This window comes from Eupeodes corollae, chromosome 1 (genome assembly GCF_945859685.1).
Source record: "Eupeodes corollae chromosome 1, idEupCoro1.1, whole genome shotgun sequence".
In the NCBI taxonomy this organism is placed as follows: domain Eukaryota; kingdom Metazoa; phylum Arthropoda; class Insecta; order Diptera; family Syrphidae; genus Eupeodes; species Eupeodes corollae.
The window spans coordinates 263,654,497-263,670,268 of NC_079147.1; the positions used below are offsets into that span (position 1 = coordinate 263,654,497).

General features: G+C 31.9%; 1 protein-coding gene and 1 long non-coding RNA gene across 8 annotated transcripts in view; both read left to right on the top strand.

Annotated features, from left to right (window-relative positions):
• LOC129940689 (formin-like protein) overlaps positions 1-15,772 on the top strand; it is a 203,505-nt gene that overhangs the window by 124,674 nt on the left and 63,059 nt on the right. The window lies entirely within an intron of this gene.
• LOC129940690 (uncharacterized) lies at positions 11,158-12,357 on the top strand. Its single transcript, XR_008780739.1, has 2 exons — positions 11,158-11,843; positions 11,918-12,357. It is a non-coding gene; the product is annotated as an uncharacterized LOC129940690 (long non-coding RNA).

The following is a 15,772-nucleotide window of genomic DNA, read 5'->3' on the forward strand; positions in this document are numbered from 1 at the left end:
TGATGCGACGCGACTCCAACGAACGTTCATATAACCCCAAGAATGAAGATGAAAACTCAATTTCCTGTCAAGAGGTCTGGGGTTTCTCATTAATTTTAGTGTAATTGATTGTTGGAGTCAGAGAGTGAATTGTGCTGCAGGGGATTGAGTTTAAGACATATTCAGAGGGTGTTGCAATTGAAAGTAGACATTTTTCTTAAAAAGTAAATAAATCAAAAGTTCTGCGGAAGCGGAGCTGTTAGACATAGTTCAACTATTTTCGTCAAAATGACTTTTTAAATTTTCTTTCTTAGAATACAATTTTATGAACTGGATTTTTCAAAAAGAGTTTCTGTTTTAACATAAAAATTTGAAAAAAACTTTTCTTCTTAAATCTTAATTTTTTCGATTTTTGTGGTGCACCTGCGCCATCTCACCATAGCTCATAAGCACAATCCATTCAACGTTAAGATTGAACCATCGTCATTTTCGAATACGTGAGGTTGAATCACATTGCCCACTAGTCCTAGGTACTATTGAAAAATCGAAAGATATTGTGACATATTAAGGAAAGAGAGGCTTTCAACAATCATTATAGGATTTTCCGAGCTTCAAATGCGACAATTCAGCTTAAAACCGTAGCCTCCGAAGTAAAAGTCGGCCATCATTGATAATGGTTATTTATGAAAATTGAAATTATTCTTCAATCACTACTTTCTTCAAAGCAGCAGGCGATGACTTTTTAGAGAGCATGCACCAACTCATCAGCAAAATATGATCCGAAGAGAGCTTGCTCGATGAGTGGAACCTCAGCATAGTTGCCCCATTATTCAAGAAAGGAGACCCTCTAAATTGCACCAACTACTGATGCGTCAGCCTCCTAAGATGTGAACGCCTGAAGCCGTTTTTCAATAACCTGATAGGTTCTTACCAGTGTGGCTTCCGACCAGGAAAGTCACATTATGACAGATCTTGGAAAAAAAACCAGGAACTTCAAATCGATATCCACCATCTCTTTATCGATTTCAAAGCCGAAATTACACCATCTAAAGGGAAGAGCTCTACAGAGCAATGTATAGTTTTGGCATTCCTGTCAAACTTATGCGTTTGTGCAGAATGACGATGTAGACCGTGCGCTGCTCTATCAAGGTCGGAAAACATCTCACCGATGTATTTGATGTCAAAAAAGTTTTTAGATAAGGCGAGGCACGTTCATGCGACTTCTTAAACATCGTTCTATAAAGAATTGTGCAAATCTGAACCGTCAACGCTAGAGGCACAATCTTCCAAAGCTATAACTTTGAGGTAGTTTGGGACTTTGTCTACCTAGGTAGTAAAGTCAAGTCTTGAGAGCATCTAAATTCATCATCTGTAAAACGTTCTCATGACAGTTCCCATATGTAGCGCTGAAGCTTGGACCCTGTCAAAGAAAGATGAGGGCGTCTGAGCTTGCTTCGAGATAAAAATTCTTTCGTAAAATGTTGGTCCCGTCTGCATGGATGGAGATTGTCAGAGAAGATACAATGACGAATTCTAAGGGCTTCATAGCGACACTGACATGATTAAAAGAATAAAAGTCCAGCTATTTAGATATCTGGTTCATGTAGAGCCAAAAGACATCAACGCTCAAGCCCAGAAGGTCTTCGAATCCAATCCTAAGGAACATTATTTGGCTGAGGTGCAGGTCCGTCGGACATTAGCGCAACCTTAAGTAAGTAAGTAGCTTACTTGGTAATCGACCGCCTTCAGTGCTTACGTTAACTGAATTGTTAAAGTCTTAGGACCTAAGCCTTTGTTTAAAATACCGTGAAATGTTGTTTGGAAACCTAAGGTTTCGTTAACACTACGGGTTGCAAATACCAATTTTAAATTGTTCTTAAGCGAGCCAAACAGTTTCTATTTCTTGCATCAATAACTTTTTGCAATAGCTCAGTTTTTTCACAGATACAAACATTTCAGCTGCCTAAATAACATGGAAACCAAATTTAAAGCATTAATTGGAAAACACCTTATTAAGTATTTTGTATTGAATTTCAGCAACTGCTTACCCTACTTTACCCTATTAGTGGCTTAATCTTGAATAATGTGACTTCAGAATTTTGTAATTCATATATTATTTTTATTTTTCTTTCGCTTTTTTAACCTATTAAACATTCCTCATATAAGGTAACTTTTTTGGTTAAAAACGTGTTTTCTTGCCACTACTTTATTTGGTTTACCTCATTTTACCCTTTTTTCTATCTTTTTGCCTCGTATCAAAAACATAGAAGCAAACAATTTGACTACCTGTAAGCTAAAAATAATTGTTTGAAAGAGCAATTCTTTTGTGCGTATCCCTATTTTTTAAAATTGTTCTACATAATTTTTCTTCTAAACAGATTTTTTTTTAGAATAGACCCTTTATTTGCTTTTACACCATTTTTTCTCAAAGTAAACTAATGTATGCAAATATGTTCTAACCTTCTGCTTAATGTAAAATAACACACACAAGTGGCAACTGGCAACCAATCCAATTTTACCATAGCACTCAACTGAATTTTGAACTTTAGTTCTTAGAGTTCACTTTCAGTATTGTGCAAGGAAGTTGTAAGTAGTGCCAATAATTACAATATTCATCTTATGGTTAATAGAACTGATAGATATTATATCGAAGTTGAGCTACAGTATCATATAATTATTACAATAGTCTATTCAACCGACAGTTCCCATGCTTTTATAAATTCAGCTTTTTGTGTTTTTTTGGGTCATAAGGGTGACGCGACGCTACGGTTGGTTTCCCACCGTTCCAATATTTAAAGAATTTACAGTCGTAAATTTATCTGGAATAAACGTTCTTTTTTGTGGTTATATTAATTTGATAGTTAAGCAAGCCTTGCCAATTTTAAATAACTTTTGTAATTTCGTCGTAAAACTTTCGTAAATCTGTCGTAAAAGAATAAAAAAAAAACTATACCATACTTTCTAAAAAATAACCTCGGTTATGCTAAGTTAAAGTCAAATTGAACTCAGTAACCCCTTTAAATTGCTTAAAATGCAACCAAAATACACAAAGCCAAGTTAGATTTACTGCTTTAAGTTCGTCGTAAATCCGTTGTAAAAATAATACAAAACTGTTCGCCATATTTACTAAATAAAAATAACCTCAGTAATTCTAACTTGACAGGAAAATGAAACTCAACATTCCCTCAAAATTGGTTAAAATGAAGCCAAAACAGTGTCGTAAATTTTGTCGCAAATAAGTCGTAAAAGAAAGATAAATCTCAAACGAAGTATTTACTAAAACTAACATTTTTACAGAAATATTGCTATAAAAAGTTTCATTGAAATAATTCAACAGAGCGATTACAATTTTAGTTTTTCATTGTGTCGTATGTGTCTGCAACACCCTGTATTGTGACATTCTTCTTGTCAAACAAACTGCATGAAGGAACATTCCTTGAATGCCCTCAAGCGTCTACATATGCGCAGACGTGTGCCATCGAAGTTTATTGTTAACATGGATCACAATATTTTTATTCATTCCTTTATTTTAATTTTTATAATTTTTGTTCCTAATTCCGTAACATGATTTATGTTATGAAAATTGCTCAACAAAGTGTAAACATTCTTCCTCGCCTGTAAAACAATGTTTTACGTTTCAATGGACTTTTTCTCACCACTATGGTCTCGGTCTTGGTGTCGGTGTCGTACGTCGTCGATCAGTCGCTCAGTCGGTCGGTCAGTATGTAGGACAGCTGATGCGGTAACATGATCTTTGATGTTTTTACGAGTCAATTTTGTAGGCTCTCATTTTCGATATTGATCATCGTCATCTTCCAGCTTCAGCTTCAAGCCTCATTGGTCTTCGGACATTTCCATTGATTATGTCTTATGCTGTGGTAATATCATTTTGTATTCTTTCTCTGTTGTTATTTTCGTGATAGAAAATTAGTTTTTTTTACGAAGTATTAAAAACGCATAAAAGTGCATTCAAAAAGAGAAAAAGTCATTGTATACGAATATGAAATATAAAACGAATTTTCCACCGACTGACCCGTGAGAAGTGTGAATAAAATGGGGTTAATCGATAGCTATACGGAGACGAAGAAAATGTGTCTTAGGCACACTCAAGAGGTAATTATTGTTAAAACAAAATGAGTTATGTAATTTGATTTTGTAATATTAGGAAAATAAAATAAAGCGATATGCTCATGCTCACTGCTTCAGTGGTCATGAGTTATGTAATGAATATCTTGAAATTAAAAATAATGAATGACTGAATAGGAAACTTAAATGATGATAAATTACAACAAATAACAATTGACAGTTGAAAAAAAAAAACATGCAATGTAATCATTAACAAAATATTTGTTGTTGCGTAAATGTTAAAAGTGAAAAGTTTTATTTTTACACTATCAGATCGTAGCGGAGAAAAACTTAATACAAGCTCAAGACCAAAGAATTGAGAGATCAAAAATTGTGCCAATCTCATAATGCACAATAATAATACGTGGTACACTGGTCTTTACTTTATTTTTTAGGATATTCTTACTCATGCTGAAATCAAATAGCTTTGAGCTCATATTTAGAAGTTTAGAAAAGCAAGTTAACAACTAATACGTATCGTGGTTACATCCATTGTAGTTTTAACTAATACAATTTTATAAATCAGGTGCATCAATTATACCAGTTAAAAGTTGATGAATAAGGATGATATCATTATTAAACCCACTTTTGCAATAAAGACTGCATTTGTAGAAGATTTATCAAATGTTCATAAGTAGGGAGGTTACAAGGATCAGGCCATAATAGCCTTCTTACGGCGAAACGTAGGAAGTTGCGTTGAACAGATTCAATCCTTTTCTTGTGAATCTTGTAAAAAGGTGTCTCTAATGTGTACTTTAGTTGGGGCGGTAAAAGTGTTATATAGAGTAACAAAGGAATCCTGAAGTTCTCTAGACCAAGTATCAACAAATCGTATTAATATTCTCCTCGAAATCGAGAGTAGAATTAGAAAAGACTCCAAGTTTTTTAAAACTTTGAACACAAAGTATAAAGTGCTGCGATATTTTATAATCAATGAAACTAGAAGTACTTGTATTTATTTAATGTCATTGCCTGACATTTAATTTTTTTAACTTTTAACATCATCTGGAGTTGTAATCGATTCTTAAAGGTTTTATGCTTTTGAAGATTTTCATATTAAAATGGTACTCTATCGTACACAAAAGGTTACATCATTGATTTCTAAGATAAAAAGTAGAGTTACTAAGTGACTTCCCTGTGGAACTCCTGATTTAGCAATGAAAAGGTTAGAAAAAGAAGTTCTGATTTTTTTTTCTTTTTTTTAATATCAATTTTACTTCATTCCAAAATCTTAAGACTAAGTTAAAAAATTGTATCAAAAATAAAAGAAAAGATTAAACAATATTTCATATTGCTTCTAGATAAATTAAGTTAGTATCTCTTTATATAACTTATAGCAAAATTTAAGATGAAAAAGTTAGGTTACTTCTATTATTCAAAAGAATAAGTGACGAAGAAACATTAGATAAAAGAAAATATAACAATATTTTTGTGGGAATAAACACAATAATTTTAAATTAAAAATCAATATTAAGTATTGATTTCAAAAAAACATTATTTAAATAATTATATAAATATAAATACATATAAATATAATATAAATCATGGATTATGAATTCTATTTCAGAATGATCAAAAGTAAAAAGCCAAAGTTTAATTGAGGCTAAAAACTTTGATTCGTTTCGCACACATCTGAATTCATTAGGCAATTTATTAAATAAGCGATGTGGATTAACCGTATAAAAATTGCAAAAGTGGGATTTAAAAATTCTAGGAACATTCACGAAACGACGTAAAATTACGTTATTATAACCTTTACTTTTAAAAAATGATTTTAAAATATTATAAAAGTACAAATGTTTTAAAGGAAAAATACTGAAGTTAGAGAACAGATCGAAGCTGGGTGTCATACGACGCACATTAGATACACTGCCAATCACTAGGATGAGGCCACATATTTTTCAACCGATTTTCGTTCTTTATACCTGTTGAAAATTTCGTACCAATAAAAATTTACTACATTTGAGTAGGTAGATATTTTCTTTAAAAAAAGTAATAAAATTATGGGGTTAAATAGAAAAAAGAGTTGGAATTTCCCTACATTAATTAAAGAGCTACTTAAAAACAGTATGAAAAAGTGCGTCACTTGGATGAGGCCACATGAAGAATCTTATAAAATATCAAAAAAATCAAAGAAATGTTTACAGTTTTTGGTTTTCAAACATTTATTTATTAAGTTTTTCTCAATTAATAATGAGTAAAAACTTTTCGAGATAGCCATGCCCATACGTTTTCGTTTATGTTCAAGCCCGGTGAATAGGGTGGCCATGGCAAAAGCTCTACGTTTCCTGATAAAATACAGCTTTTGACAACCCTGGAAGTGTGGATGGGGGCATTGTCTTGTTGGAAAACCCAAGAGGTCCAAAAATATTTTTCATCTTCGGAAATGAGCGTTCCAACAAGTATTTGTAGCTGTTTCCTTTCATTGTTGGAGAAAGAAACTCCAATTCGAATTTGCCATAGTAGTTGATAGCTCCCCACACCATAACACCTGATGTACGGCTGTGTTGTCTTCCCAAAATTAGTTCCTCTTTTCTTAAATCATGGAAATAAAAGTTGTAACCATCGGGGCCGTCAAGGCTAAACTTTTTTTCATCCGAAAAGACGGCGCGTTTCCATTGACTGCTCCAAAAGACATGTTCTGTTGCAAAGTTCATTCGCAGCTCCTTGTGTACTTGCTTTAGAACAGGTTTCTTTTTGAGTTTTCTTCTCTGGATAGTACCATCTTTTCTTATTATCCTTCGGACTGTCGAAATACTGGCTGATACTCCGCTTTTGGACCTTATTTTAGTAGCTGATTGAGTAGAATTTGAGCAATACGTTTTTTCCATAGTTTTGAGGATCAGCAAGATAGTTGTTTACAACTGTCTTACTTCTGTTCAGCTTCCTTGCTATTTCGCGGCTTGAGAGTCCCATTTCCTTGAAAGCATCGATTTGTCCTCTTTCTGCTACTGTCAACGTCTTTCCGGAACTCATTTGTAGTTGAAATTTAATAAAAATAGTTATTTGTAAAACGTTCTTAAATATTGTAATCCAAATTTTGAAAAAAATTGCTGATCTGAACTTCTACAACGAAATATTCGCAATGGCCTCATCCTAGTGACTCACTTTTTTATATCCTTTTTAGGTAGCTCATTCATTAATGTAGGGAAATTCCAACGGTCTTTTCTAATTAACCCTATAATTGTATCACTTTGTTTTAAGAAAATATGTACCTACTCTCATGTAGTAAAATTTTCCGGGTTAAACAAATTCCAACAGGTATCGGACCGAAAATCTGTTGAAAAATATGTGGCCTCATCCTAGTGATTGGCAGTGTATAATACGAATCGAGTGTTTTTGACTTTTGAGCCACGGTTGAATTTTACAGGAATGAGTTCCACCCCAACAAAAAATACCAAATTGAATTTTAGATTGTACTAAGCCATAATACGCAAGTTTTAAGATTTGTTTAAGGGCAATATAGACTAAGGTGGTAGATCTGTCTTACAACTTTATTTAGATAAATTGTTTTAAATTGTTCGTGTGTTCAAGCCAACTAAGCTTCTTATCGAGTAGAACTCCCAAATATTTTAAGTGATCAGCACGTTCAATATTGAAGCAACCATCACAACAGTGAAAACCTGGACAATTCATAGGTAAACAGACTTGAAAACCAGAGCAGTTAGGTGCATGAAATGTCAGGGAGAAACTTTTGGGAAAAATTCCCTTTAAATTAAAGAGCATGAATTTAGTCTTGCTACTTATAACTAATTTATGTGACCAAACCAGTGTCGAAGAATATCTATGTCATGGTTCATACTAACAAAAGTTTCAAAGTTATTATTATAAGAGTACGAGAGAGCTGTATCATCCGCAAAAGCAGATAATTTTTCCTTCAAAGGCTGTTAGAATAAGGAGTTAACAAATATTAGAAACAGGTTAGGACCTAAAGCAGAACCTTGTGGAATACCCATTCTGAGATGAAATACTGAACTTAGAGTATCTTTTATCTTGGTCATAAACAAGAGTATCTTTTATCTTGGTCATAAACAAAGCCTTCAAAAACAGCATAATAAAGTTTTTTCAGTAATAAGTCATGGTCAACCGTATCAAAGGCTTTTGTAATGTCAATAAATAAAGCCGCCGTTAACTTGGAATCATTAATTGAGTTATAAATTTCAAAACAGAATTTTAACAGGGCATCTTCTATTGACTTACCTTTAAGAAAACCAAACTGACTATCACTGAAAAACTCAGTTCTAGAAAGAAAGGACATGATTCTGTGCTTCATTCCCTTTTCAAAAACCTTGGAAAATACATAAAGGAGGAAAATAGGTCTATAGTTATTTAAATCCAAAGAATCTCCTTCTTTATGTTATGGGATTATTATAGCAGTTTTTAGGGAATCAGGAAACACACCTTTTCTCACACAAAGATTAAATATAAAACAAAGAACCAGCAATTTGAAAAGAAATATTTTCATGTCATAGAAAGTCGAGTTTGACGATTTAAGAGAAAAAATCAATTTGTGAATTTCAAAGGCAAGGAAGTCATAAAAACAGAAACTATTTCCGTAGAAAATATCATTCTGAACGGCATCAACATGGATATTTAAATTATCAAGCTGTTAATTATTTTAAATTGATGAAAAATTAGCTACATCAACAGGTTCTGCGATTATTTCTGCATCTTTATAAATATTGAATTCGACATCTGATAGATTACGATTCGAAATTTCATTCACTAGTCTCCATTCCTTTTTAATATTTCCAACGTTTTCAGCAAGTTTATGAGCATAATAATAGTCTTTGAACTAAGGTACTTATTTCATTTTTAAAATCGTAGCACAATTTGTGATAAAAATTCTTAAGTCTTGAATTGTTGGGATGCTTTAAAACAGATATTCGAAGACGGTTTTTCTTTTTTATTTTATTTAATAATGGCAAGGATATTCAAGGCATAAGATGTTTAAATTTGTTCGATTTTCTAGTCAAAGGGTTTAGAATAATCATTGTAATGACAGTCAAGCTCTTGAATGAGTTCTACGGTATATGAGCAATTATGCAAAAATGCAATTAGAATAGTAATTGTCAAACGATTTCGTATAAAACCATTTTGCTGATAACATATAATATTCTTGCAAATAAAATTTAAATTATCACAAACAACTTATTCAAATGTTTTGGGATACAGGGCAGTTTAGAGATTGCTCTGCAATTATTAATTTCAGATTTTTTACCCTTTTTAAAAACTGGTGTAATAAATAAATGCCCTCTTACCTCAGCTTAAGGCTACTACTGACTTACATTTTTTAAGACAGTTAAAAGACTTTCATCTATACCAAAGGAATAATCATCTTTAAGTAATTCAAGATTTTGTCCAACGTTATTTCAATATTATTAAATGTAGTCTGGGGATAGTCTCGCAAGTATTTCTATACTTTCTCAACTATTTAACAGGAGTGTCAATGAAAGCTTGTTGAAAGTTGTTAGGAGGCTCGTTACAAATTTCTGGAGTTTACTGAGTAGCCATTAAATTTAATGTTTAATAATAAGATATTCCCAAAAGCTTTTGGTGTGAAGCTTAAGAAAACTTTCCATGTTTATCTAATATCAGCTGATATATTTGTTAGCAAGGCTATTTGAAATATATAAGAAATCTATAGTTTTTTTTTTATAAAAGAGTTACATTTCCTTGAAGAAAACAACGAAATAATTAAGTATAAGCCTCAGTGTCCCGATCAGGGTTGCTTTGTAGCTTGACAATGAAAACGTGATAATATTTTATTTTTGCTTTTAACATATTCTTCAAAACCATCATACATTTTTACAAAAGGTTGTATACTGATTTTGGAAACATTTAAATCACTTCACGTTAAAGACCTCTACAACACACCTCTAAACGTAAAAAATCGTTTTCCAAGAAATGTGATTTCGATATGCTGGTTACAAAATTTAGTTCTTGAAACTGCTTCGCATTTTTATGATGAAGTATTCGACATATTTTTTTTGCTTCTCCGTATTTTTCCAAACACATACAATATCATTAGCTTTAGCTTGATATCGCAATCTTTTAACCGTATGAGAACCAATAACGACGCCAGCCCAAACAGTGACTTTCAGGATAGAGACGCTTTTCAGAATTGTTTGGGTTCTCAAAATTAACAATTCTGCTCATCACAGAAAATGTGTTTAGATGAAAGTCCTGATCCTTCTGATACATTTCAATCAGCCAAGATTCCACGTTATTAGTGAACGATGAACTTGACAAATGGCTACAGAAGCAATATTCTCACCAGTTTTTGACCGACTAACACGGTTTCTTCACACAATTAAATTATTCCAACATACAGCTCACCAGTTTCACTTATGTCTCTATTCAAAAATTTAAGCATTTTTGCAGCAAATTCTAAAATTTGTAGGTCGTTGTTGAAGCGTGAATCGAAACATTTTTAGTAATGGGGTAGTTTTTCCATGTCAAATGTCAATAAATAACAGCTTCAATAAAGACAGCTGCCCAAATAGTGAGCTATTCGAAATTACACATCTTCTTGGAAAACGTTATCCTTATCTTATCTCTTTATTCAATGATTTCAATGTTATTATAAAACAACCGCAGGAAACCGTATTTCTTATTCAATTCTAACTATAAAGCTAAGTTCTTATAACTTTTCAACCACTTCCTATTACAAATAAAATGTCAACGATTACGTACATGAAATTGAAGGTCAAAAGCTTAATAATTTCAAAAATCAGCAGTCAAAGGCTCAGAAAACTAGGAAATAATTAAAAATTATGTTTTGGTGTTTTGTATAGTTTTTGTCTAAGCCCATCAAACCACACACAAATGTTGAAGCTTCCAAACCACAATAATATTGAATCCTTAATTTGCAATTGGAAAACACCCCACAAACAAAATTCGAGATAAATATTCATAATGCGGTAAATAGAGTTCAATGAAATTTATATTTGTTATCATTTTTATCAGAGACATCAAACTTATCCAAACAATGACTGAAGTCTTTTTATCTTGTTAAACTTGTAGCCACTCAGAAGTGCATCTCAAAAAAACAAAAAAGTCATAAATAAAGACGAGACAAATTTTCAAGTTTATTTGAAATTATGAATTTAAATAAACAATGCAAGTATCACTGTTTTATTTTTGTACAAATAAAGCAGTTAATAATATTATGCGCAATTTGTCTGATATTTTAATTATTTTTTTCACTTAAATACCTAACTATGGCAATTTCAAGGCCTAAGATAGATTTGTTTTTATCTTTAATTTATTCTTGAAAGCTTTTAGCTGACAAGTTTTGTGACTGATTGTGGATAAATTTACAATATTATTCAAATCAACATCTCGCGACAAGAACGACAACTGACTCAACTTAAAAGTTATAAATAAAATAATACTAAAGTGTACTCCAAGCCCAATGTTGTTGTTAAGTGCACACGCTACATAATAAAATATGATTGGTAATGGGAATGAGAAAAAATTATTTGAGTAGTAGACAAACCTTACGACTTGTTGCTTAGATAATTGTGGAAATTATTTTAAAATTGTGAATGTGAAAAGTGTATTACGTAAATGCAAATTACCAGGCACTAATCTACCTCCTTTGTACTTAAAAACGCATTATATAAAGATGATTGTCTTCCAATGCGGAAGAAGGTTTGACATTTTTTGACTTAAAACATTAAAACTGGAAAATCTTTTAAAGTGGAGAGTAAATTTTCTATTGTTCCTAAATTTAAGTATGAAGAAGAACTTTTCTACTATTGACGTATAAAGCTAAAGTTTTAAATCTTTGATCCTTAAACTTTGACAGGTGAACATTTTTAAAACGCTTCGGAACTTTCTCAAGAGTTTTATCGTCCCACTTCTTATTAAAACATAAACATGTGACGTAATTTATGAATACGACTTCCTCCTGAATAAACAAAAAAGTATTGTTAACGATTTTACGATTTTTCAATGGCCAAAGAATCTTTAAGGTGAATTACGTTTAAAAAATGTTCAATAATCATAAAATGTACACATTCTAAAAAAAGGAACACCAACGCAGTGCTAAATAATATATGACCCGAACTTTACTTCCATCTTTAAAAAAAAATTAATAAAACCAAAAAAGGTGTTAAAGCTCATAAAATGTGAATATATCTCGACAATCGTAAAAGAAATATTATCTCTCTTCTTAAAAGAAGAGCACGTGGCTAAAATATATGTATTTTTAAAATTGGAACATTATAATAAAAAAATAATAAAAATCATACTCACAATCGTAATTTTATGTAATTTAGTCCCGAAAGAAATTTGGAAATAAAAACTTTTAAAGTTCAGGGGATTAAGTTGAAAACTTTTCAAAAATCATCAATTATTTGAAAGTTCAAAACAATGTATTTGAATTCGTTTTTATCGAAATAAATATAAAAACGAGGCTGAAATCCAACCCACACCAATAACTTTTTAGCCTAATGGTTGAAATACAAACACGCTTCGCCTGACGTTTACGAGTTCAGCCATAGGAATCCTATGCATGCTATCAAATGGAGCATCGACCTCACGTTTCGTTTGACAATCGTAAGGAAAAGAACGTAATGTAACGTAATGTCACTCCAAACGGAAGGTCTAGTTCAATTATCTGAACATTTGCTTTGTCTGACAGCTCAACAGCTATAAAAAAATGTCAACAAACAAAATATTTGCTCTTTGGAGGGATGAAATAATAGAAATGTCATTCAAAGCAACCTCGAAGCAGGTCCACCGTAACGCAGAAGAAGCCGAAGCTGAAGCGTGTTTGTGATTCAGACATAAATGTCAAATATTTTTATAAGATTTTTAATTTGCCTTGAAATAAGGCAAATATTGTTTTGTTAAAGTTTTTTGTTTTTGAAGAAAATACTTGAAAAGTTATAATTTAAAAAAAGAGAGCTTGTTTTAATTAGATTGTAAACGTAGTAAAATAGAGCCATTAATTTCGTAGTAGCCCTGGCATATCTGACAGCTGTCACATGAAGTGTCACCTTCAGATAAAAAACCTATAATACTATGATTGAGAAATTTTGTTTACGTTCGCAGTTTCTATGCAAGAACATTTTTTTTAGACGTGTGGTTTTTAATCAGGAACTACTTTTTTTTGGAATTGGTCCTTTTGACAGCTGTCATTTGATTTTTGTTCATAATAACTCCATAACAACTTGCAAATTCATTAACAAAATAATGGTTCGGTTTGCAAGATGGCGACGCAACAAAACATTTAATTTGTTGAAAGAAACTTTGAGAACATTATTTCGCGGCGTCATGAAGCATAAAGGTTGCCATTGATCTGTTAACACGATATTAAAAACTTTAATAGCTATTAAGATAGCAGGGTCAGGTACTTCTTTTCAAGAACTTAATGACTCTTAAAGCAAACTTTTTGGGTAGGCGATGTTCCAAAACTAAGAACATAAGTTTTAAGAACTGTGCCAATATTTAGATATTTAGTCTGAATTCCGATGCTTCTAACGAAAGCTTAAAAGAATTGTCTATTTTTGTACAACTTCTGTTCCACATTTAATTTAAACAATCATATCTGATAAAGTGTGGTCTTCTGTCAAGTTCAACAACTTCATGCGTACATCATCGTCTGCAATACAATAAAATCTCAACGATCATTTCTACAACCTTCATTTGCATTATTGATAAAGAATGGCAATTTTATTTGCTCCATTTTTCGATCTGCAAATAAGTTCCATTCAAATGAAATCAATCAAGACTAAACTAAAACGTAAACAAAATTGTTCATCTATTAGTGCCATCGCTAGAGAACGTCATTCATTCCATTTTATCTCTCCGTGAATGTACCTTCATATAGGCACTGCACAAGTGGGGCTCTAGCGATGCATTTTACTATTCCTAGCATTAAACAACACTCATTCATCCCATTCAAGGAAAGCAACTTACTTTTTTAGAATGGATGATGAGTTGAGTAGGAACTCAATTCACACTTGATAACTCATCACTATGCATAATTAATGTCTCAACAATTCTATTGTCTTTAGTCATAGTCACTATTTTTTTTTTCTTAAAGTTTTGTGTTCAGCATTATATTGTCTTTGTTTGCCTCCCTGAGGCGCCGCGCCATGCCACCGCCGCCGACAAGCCAAGGTTTCTGCTGAAATTTTTCTCTGTTTCACGCTTTTCTTCGTAATATCTTGAGCACGCTTGAGAATGTTTTAGAAAATTATGTGCGAAAAGATATGTGTACATTGCATTTCGCAGGATTGAAGACTGTTTAGCTTTTAAGAACGTTAAAATTGTTTATTTCACTGATTTTTTATAATTTTTTACTTCTTTAAGTGTTAGAAATACTACGAGGTTTATTCATATCAAAGGTTAAAAACCCAGTTTTTGTAATTTTTGTCTGTATCACTTATTTTATTAAACTTACAAAAAATGAGTTTTGAACAGTGAAAACTTATTTTCTTCATGATTTTAAATGAAGGCACGGAGATAGGGTCTTTGGTTCTTATTAAAGGGTTCTTCAATAAAAGGTTTCATTCTTAATATCCCGCTTTTAGTTCAGCTGTCACTTTTAAAACTGTCATGTTGTGCCAGTTGAAAAGGAAATACAACGTCATTGTAAAGATTGGAACAAGATACTACTCTTCAGGAATGCTTTAAATTTAGCAGTTTTTGATTGCAAAACTTCTGGGCGGTGAATAGTGAAAAATTAGGTAAGTACCAGTGATGGTTAGTGCATAGGAATGCCATGCTTAGGGTTCTGGTTCCCTGGATATGGTTCTGCGACGTGGTAACAATTTGGCTGATATCGTTTTCCTTGTTAGTTACATTAATAAACATTAAGTGATTTTTAAAAAGTAAGCTTAAAACTCGGCCTTCAAATTCTGGTCCATGTTCCAATTTAAGTATTTTGTTAAATATTATTGGAATATTCGAACTCTTTAAGATTTTAAACATGAATTAAGTTAAACAACCGCAGTGTAATTTATTCACCCGTAGATTTATATTAAACAACCAACGAAGATGTTCAACTTTAATTTCATTTAAATTTCTGCAACTTTTTATGCATTGCAAACCATTAACACGCTTTTATAATTATATATGTAACTGCATAATTAGTTCTTTGTCACTGCTTTTTGTTGTTTTGTTTTTAACTTTTAGTTTATGCAACACAGTTAGTTAAAAAAAAAAAATTATCACCGCTTTCATTCAATTAGTCAAAATATTTACCACGTGCCTTGAAGAAACCCTCGTGGAATTCACTTTGCATAATTAAGTATGATAGTGCTTCATTTTATGGTACACATTATGTTTATGTAAGAAGAATAATTTTGTATATATGTTCACTACACCCTCAGTTTTCTTGAAAATTTGTCTTTCCTCTGAAATCGTTTAAAAATGTGGAGTTAATAATAATTTTTTTTTAAAGTTAAACATGGAGCCGCAGTAGCTTAGCTATTGACGGGAATGGAAATGTATGGCTATTTAGTAGGATTGTCATGTCTGCAGGTCTTGACTTTAATTTTCAATTTAGTGCCACCTTAAAGAAAACAATAGTGTTTTATTACGGAAAATTGTTGTCTTCTATTAGAGAATGACAAATGACGTTCAGTTTTAAAAATCATTAACAAAATTTGAAAATGTGTAAAAATGGAAGAAATATCGATTCAAAATTTAG